Source organism: Culex pipiens, chromosome 3, assembly GCF_016801865.2.
Source record: "Culex pipiens pallens isolate TS chromosome 3, TS_CPP_V2, whole genome shotgun sequence".
Taxonomy (NCBI): domain Eukaryota; kingdom Metazoa; phylum Arthropoda; class Insecta; order Diptera; family Culicidae; genus Culex; species Culex pipiens.
Window position 1 is genome coordinate 85,303,020 of NC_068939.1, and position 7,996 is coordinate 85,311,015.

Here is a 7,996-nt window from a genome sequence, read left to right on the forward strand (position 1 = left end):
ATTTATCGTTGCAACCAATTTTAGCTCTCTTGGACGCAAATGAAAGGTTATTAATTGAACTTTTTAAACTACAAAAAACACAAATCGGTGTTATTTGATCCAGAAGTAATTTCAAATAAAATTAAACATAGAATCGACTGCCGCAGTAAATTGATTAAAATTTGTTTTCAGTTTGTGTAGCTAAAATGGAAAATTGTTGCTTAATTATACATTGAGTGCTTACTTTAACACCTGAGAAATGTTATTTTCTGGAGATGAAAAATAACAGCATTGAGAAAATAATGTTTCCTGTAACTTTTTCTCCAGAAAAGTCCTAAATATTATTTACAACTTTGCCGAATGCACCAATTGTATGAAAAGTATGGCTTTTTTGACTAAAAGTTTTATCCAAATCAAAAATTTAAAAAAAAAAAAACAAAAAATGTTGTGAAAGATGTGCAATTCAATGAGTTCATAGAAACAAAAATCAAAAAAATATGATGAAGGTATATTCAATGTTGTGAAAGATGTGCAATTCAATGAGTTCATAGAAACAAAAATCAAAAAAATATGATGAAGGTATATTCAATGTTTGTGTTGTCTATTTAAATTATAACAAGAGATATTTTGTAAACTTTTCTTAAATCAATATAAAACAGCCATGTTTAATAGGAAAAGAATCATAAAAAAACGGAATTTGTTGTGCTCTAAACATCTTGAAATAGCTAAATACTTTTTTTTAGAAATACCCTATAAATTTTTTTTTCAAAATATAAAACAATAAACATCAAAATTGAGGTTTGCCCAAATGTCAAAAATTGAATTTTGATTTCTAAATATGTTATTCGAAGATATCAGGATTATTTAAAACATTTTCATTTGATTTGATTTGACGTGATAACCAACAGCGCTTCAAGGATGACCTATGTAGCGGTTGCCTAGAATTACAGTGGCTCAGATTTAGGGAGCATCTTCATTATTTTTAAACATTTTTACAAATTGAGGATGAAACGTGTTTCTTGAAATACACTTTTTCATAAAATAAATAAATCTTTAAAAATTCATGACTCGGTGGCAGATTTTTGCTTCATATAGCAATTCCCCACGAAAACTGCACGGTCGAAAGTAAAAGTATTCGTATCAATCATTAAATTGGATTCAGTTTTTGCTGGCCAAAATATGTTTTGGTGACCTACTTCGTATTATTGTGGACCATATAATGAAAATTTAAACGTTCAAAAACTCCTAACTATTTATCGTTGCAACCAATTTTAGCTCTCTTGGACGCAAATGAAAGGTTATTGATTGGACTTTTTAAACTACAAAAAACACAAATCGGTGTTATTTGATCCAGAAGTAATTTCAAAGAAAATTAAACGTAGAATCGACTGCCGCAGTAAATTGATTAAAATTTGTTTTCAGTTTGTGTAGCTAAAATGGAAAATTGTTGCTTAATTATACATTGAGTGCTTATTTTAACACCTGAGAAATGTTTGCATTGGTTTTGTTCAATGTTTTGTTCAATTTTGTTCAATGTTTTTTTTTTTTAGTTGAATTTTAAAGGTTGAAGTTAGATTAGAAAAACATGGTAGCGAATGCGCTATGGCCAACACGTGACCATATTCTAGGTAAAACAGACAATATAAAATCTAACAATTCAATAATTCGTGAACTGAAAATAAAATATTGATCCAAAGTTTGAAAACCTTCGCAACATTTTGTCAGGAACACGATGATGAGGTCTAAATATTCGCTCAATGTGAAACTTAAGCATCAACATTTAATTGGCACAACACAGAACACACATTTAAATTTTATTTAAAATATTTTCTGGAGCAACTATCAACGATATGTGGTTCTAGAGATGTGGCACTCTTGAAAATGAAGGTTTTTCATAATCATAGAGAAAAATTCAAAATTTTGGTGTCAAAAAAGAAAATGATCCACTTTGGATGAAAATCGAGAGTTTTTTTTATGGTATTCCCAACCCTATGAGTTCGTTTTAGAGCGTCCAATTTCCCGGCCCGGGAAAAAAATTCCCGGGAATTCCCGGGATTTCCCAAAAAAAATATTTCCCGTTTCCCGGGATTTTTGTAAATTTCCCGGGAATTCCCGAAATTCAAGCGGAAATATACATTTCTTAAATTTTTTGAACTTTTTTTTGAAAATGCTCTGAAAAAATAATAAATGAACAAACTCAACATGATTTTGTTAAATTAAATGTATTGTTTGGTTTATATATAATTAATCAGATTATCAGAAATTATGACATCAGAATTATTTCTGATAATATTAATTTTTAAAGGCAACTGGGAATAGATTTTATGAGTATTAAATTATTACAATTAGGTAAGCTTTCAACAGATTGATGGAATTTAATCAAAACAATATTAACTCCTTACCTGGAAATTAAAATTGAGATTTTTTTACGTTTTTGTTTACCATGATCAAATGAGATGAAAATCGAATTTGTGCAAAAACAATTAATTCAATTGGTTGAATACCTAGTACTAAAGAAATTACAATTTGAAGTAAAAGAATTATGGAGCACTGGTGCAACTACAGGTGTTAGAGGGTTAAATGTGAAAAATAGAAGACTTTTCGTGTAATTTAAATTATGCAACATGATTATACACAAAAATCATCGATAAGTTACTTTCTATTGTTTGTTCTCAAAAAATGCGTGCAAGAATATATTCAAAGCTTGCTCAAATATTGAAAAACATTGGGTTGTTTGGAGTAAAACCAACACTAAAAAGCTTTACCATTTGTTCAAGAGCTGAAACCAGTATTTGTCATGAAAAACATAATTTCTGCATGTTTTTTTTCTCATTTCAATAAACTGGTCACAGAGGCATGTTTAAAATTTCTCATAAAAAATACCAAAATACATTTTCTTGTAGTTGAATGATTTTTTACATGCAGTCAAGCTTTTAATTGATCTTCACACTTATTTAAACCATTTATGTTGATGTCCTATACAATTTTGTTGCTTAATATTAATTAAAACCAAGACCATAACAATTTTCAATGAATTTAAAATTTCCCGGGAAATTAGCTGAAAATTTCCCGTTTCCCGGGAAATTTGTAACCCCGGGAAATTGGACGCTCTAGTTCGTTTGATTGAGAATTATTTGAGTATTATTTGAATCACATATGCATATGCTATCTTTAAAAAAAAACGTTTGAAAATTCATCTTTAAAGAATTTTATCGCGTTTGAAATTAATCCATCTAAATGAAATACCTCCAAAAGACTTTATTTGGGCTTATCTACCATAAAACGCAGTCGAGCGATGTCGAAAAGAACTCCTCAACTTCATTCCAAGCGCAAAATTGGAGTGCATCTAAAATATTTTCGAAGGATGCTGCTCTCCAAATTGAAAATAATATTGACTAACTGAAACGAACGGATGCGCATTATTCACACCAGCTAGGTGCAAAGTTCTTATGACAACAATTCAAACGTTACGGTTTCCACTTCGCAGATCCTTGTTGATGGAACAATTTCTTCCGAGTTTTGAAAATTCATTACAATAAGTAATTGTTTTAAAATACAACAAAACCTTCCGTTGCTGCTCCGGGACGGTTCAGGGCAAATGAAAACAGACCTGGTTCGTCGTCGTTCCGTAGTTCACACAATTGGCATTCAATCCATCGCTGCTCGAGCTGCTTCACCGGTCATAGTGAGAAATGGAGGACTCCCCCCTCAACGTCATTCCGACAAGAGTGTCCTTTAACATGATTCTCTTTGTTAGCAGTGCCAGCTCCCTTGGAGATGACGCCAACCGAGACGACATCAGAAGGAAATGGATTACCGGAGCCGGAGAGATGCTCCAGGACTGAGCAGCGCGTGCAACTGTTTGTCCGCGTGACGGCTCTAATTGCTGAATTGCGCCGCCCGGGAATATGGCGGATTGTTTTCGGTGAAAACAAAGCAACTTTATCCGAGCATTCAAAAAGTGCATGTGGAAATGAGTGATTCTATACGAAAACGCTTGTAAAAAAGGCATTCAAGTGTTCAAAAACATTCTTATCAAACAACACAGATCAAATGTTCAGAGCTCACTACAGCTTTGAAAGTGTGTTAAGCAAATTCAGTTTGGAAAAGATCAAATATTTTTGAATCGCAAACATTTAAAAGTTGCACACCTCTCACAAAAAAAATATTTGCAAATTCAACCAAAAATATTTTTTCTACAGCGCCACAATGATATATAGACTTGAACCGCTTTCAATCCCTCCCCGCAAAAGTTGGGTGCCCAAAGTGCATATATTCATTTGCTGGTTTTTACTTAATTGAATTTGGGAGCTTTCATCCTTACCCCACCAGGCAGTGTTTGGAAGCATGGAAAAGATCCTTCCACATAACTTCATAACATTTCACAGCATTCTCAAATGAACACGGGCTTTTCCCTCCTTTTGTGGCCGAGCTCATAACTGCAGACTGCTGCGACACAGACAAAAAGATGCAACTCTTTATGCAGTTTTGTGTATCGCAATCTAGTGAGCAACCTTTTGGCGAGAACCTATTTCAACACTTTTTGAAAACGCAATCATCCCGTCTGTAACGTCATGATTCGAAATCCGGACACTTAGTACCATATTATTTTTGTTATAGCTGCACGGAACAAAATCTGGTCGTTGGATCCGAAAAATATTTGCGACGAATTCGAAAACATTGGAAGTTTCCGAAATCATCGAGAATGTTTGCGATACTGGAAAAAATGTTTTCGATATTGAAGCAAAAAGTTTGCAAAATCGCAAACACCATGTTTGCGGCGCATTTTTTTGCCCAGTCCGCCGCAGCCAATGCGTTACGCTGTCAGGATCAGCTGTTCGCATCTTTCGCAAATAGTAAACTAACAGCAAACATAACCTATTTTTATTTTGTTTATCTCGTTAAGTGTCGCAGCAGGTCCACCTGCTGCTGAGCGGTGTTTTACTTTTCCCGGGTCAAAAACCCACGATTCTGCGTCGGAAATAGTTCCGAAACGGACAAATCTTCAAGGGTTTGGTTCTCGCGGTGGTGCCGGTGCGAGGTGCGAGCCGCGGAGAACGCGAACGGGGCCGTGGTCGCGGCAAGGAAGACTCCAAGGAATGGGTTCCAGTGACCAAGCTGGGTCGCCTGGTGCGCGATGGCAAGATCCGCACCCTGGAGGAGATCTACCTGTACTCGCTCCCGATCCTGAGCCGCTCGCTCAAGGACGAATGTGCTGAAGATCATGCCCGTCCAAAAGCAGACTCGTGCCGGTCAGCGTACCCGTTTCAAGGCGCTCATCGCCATCGGTGACTCCAACGGCCTCATCTGTCTCGGCGTCAAGTGCAGCAAGGAAGTGGCCACCGCCATCCGCGGTGCCATTATCCTGGCCAAGCTGTCAGTCATGCCGGTTCGCCGTGTTTACTGGGGTAACAAGATCGGCAAGCCCCACACCGTGCTCTGCAAGGTCTTTGGCAAGTGCGGTACCGTCCTGGTGCACCTCAATCCGGTTCGCATTGTGCCGGCCCCGGTCCCGAAGAAGCTGCTCCAGATGGCCGGTATCGAGGATTGCGTCGGAGTCGCGAAACTAGAAATCCGGGTCACCAGCTACACCAATCTCTCCGGCGGTTCTTCCGCCATTGTACGCTGACAGTGATTCAAGAAACTGGGATGCCGGTTCCAAATTTCGATCTGAATAGTTCAGTCCGGATGAAACTAATCAGACTAAGGTTAGTGTCCAATTTTGGCAAAGCTTTCAAACAAAACTCAAAAGCTTCTTTCCAATTCCAGCCGGCGGAACTTGCCACCCCATCTTTACATTTCCGACGATGATTGACACGGATGTCCGGTATCTTTGTGCCTCGCTAAGCAATTCGAGTTTGGCCGGAACATCGTTGGTTGAGGTCCACAGCCATACGACTTCAACAGTATTAGCCATTGCGGACGCTACAGCACCGACGACAACCTATAGTAGAGGCTCGCCAGAAAAAAAAAAAACAAAGTACAAAAACACCAATGAAACCAGAAAGAAAACAACAACACAAACATACGAAAAAAAATTATACAACATAAATACAAAAATACGAAAATTCAAAAATACAAAAATACAAAAATACAAAAATACAAAAATACAAAAATACAAAAATACAAAAATACAAAAATACAAAACTACAAAAATACAAAAATTCAAAAATACAAAAATACAAAAATACAAAAATACAAAAATACAAAAATACAAAAATACAAAAATACAAAAATACAAAAATACAAAAATACAAAAATACAAACATACAAAAATACAAAAATACAAAAATACAAAAATACAAAAATACAAAAATACAAAAATACAAAAATACAAAACTACAAAAATACAAAAATACAAAAATACAAAAATACAAAAATACAAAAATACAAAAATACAAAAATACAAAAATACAAAAATACAAAAATACAAAAATACAAAATACAAAAATACAAAAATACAAAAATACAAAAATACAAAAATACAAAAATACAAAAATACAAAAATACAAAAATACAAAAATACAAAAATACAAAAATACAAAAATACAAAAATACAAAAATACAAAAATACAAAAATACAAAAATACAAAAATACAAAAATACAAAAATACAAAAATACAAAAATACAAAAATACAAAAATACAAAAATTCAAAAATTCAAAAATACAAAAATACAAAAATACAAAAATACAAAAATACAAAAATACAAAAATACAAAAATACAGAAATACAAAAATACAAAAATACAAAAATACAAAAATACAAAAATACAAAAATACAAAAATACAAAAATACAAAAATACAAAAATACAAAAATACAAAAATACAAAATACAAAAATACAAAAATACAAAAATACAAAAATACAAAAATACAAAAATACAAAAATACAAAAATACAAAAATACAAAAATACAAAAATACAAAAATACAAAAATACAAAAATACATAAAAACAAAAATACAAAAATACAAAAATACAAAGATTCAAAACTACAAAAATACAAAAATACAAAAATACAAAAATACAAAAATACAAAAATACAAAAATACAAAAATACAAAAATACAAAAATACAAAAATACAAAAATACAAAAATACAAAAATACAAAAATACAAAAATACAAAATACAAAAATACAAAAATACAAAAATACAAAAATACAAAAATACAAAAATACAAAAATACAAAAATACAAAAATACAAAAATACAAAAATACAAAAATACAAAAATACAAAAATACAAAAATACAAAAATACAAAAATACAAAAATACAAAAATACAAAAATACAAAAATACAAAAATACAAAAATACAAAATACAAAAATACAAAAATACAAAAATACAAAAATACAAAAATACAAAAATACAAAAATACAAAAATACAAAAATACAAAAATACAAAAATACAAAAATACAAAAATTTTTAGGGAATTTTATCCTGGCCAAGCTGTCAGTCATGCCGGTTCGCCGTGTTTACTGGGGTAACAAGATCGGCAAGCCCCACACCGTGCTCTGCAAGGTCTTTGGCAAGTGCGGTACCGTCCTGGTGCACCTCAATCCGGTTCGCATTGTGCCGGCCCCGGTCCCGAAGAAGCTGCTCCAGATGGCCGGTATCGAGGATTGCGTCGGAGTCGCGAAACTAGAAATCCGGGTCACCAGCTACACCAATCTCTCCGGCGGTTCTTCCGCCATTGTACGCTGACAGTGATTCAAGAAACTGGGATGCCGGTTCCAAATTTCGATCTGAATAGTTCAGTCCGGATGAAACTAATCAGACTAAGGTTAGTGTCCAATTTTGGCAAAGCTTTCAAACAAAACTCAAAAGCTTCTTTCCAATTCCAGCCGGCGGAACTTGCCACCCCATCTTTACATTTCCGACGATGATTGACACGGATGTCCGGTATCTTTGTGCCTCGCTAAGCAATTCGAGTTTGGCCGGAACATCGTTGGTTGAGGTCCACAGCCATACGACTTCAACAGTATTAGCCATTGCGGACGCTACAGCACCGACGA

At 33.8% G+C, this 7,996-nt stretch overlaps 1 protein-coding gene and 1 pseudogene across 4 annotated transcripts in view; both read left to right on the forward strand.

Annotated features, from left to right (window-relative positions):
- Positions 1 to 7,996, forward strand: part of LOC120418663 (uncharacterized) — an 87,873-nt gene that overhangs the window by 41,092 nt on the left and 38,785 nt on the right. The window lies entirely within an intron of this gene.
- LOC120418657 (40S ribosomal protein S2-like) lies at positions 3,788 to 5,901 on the forward strand (annotated as a pseudogene).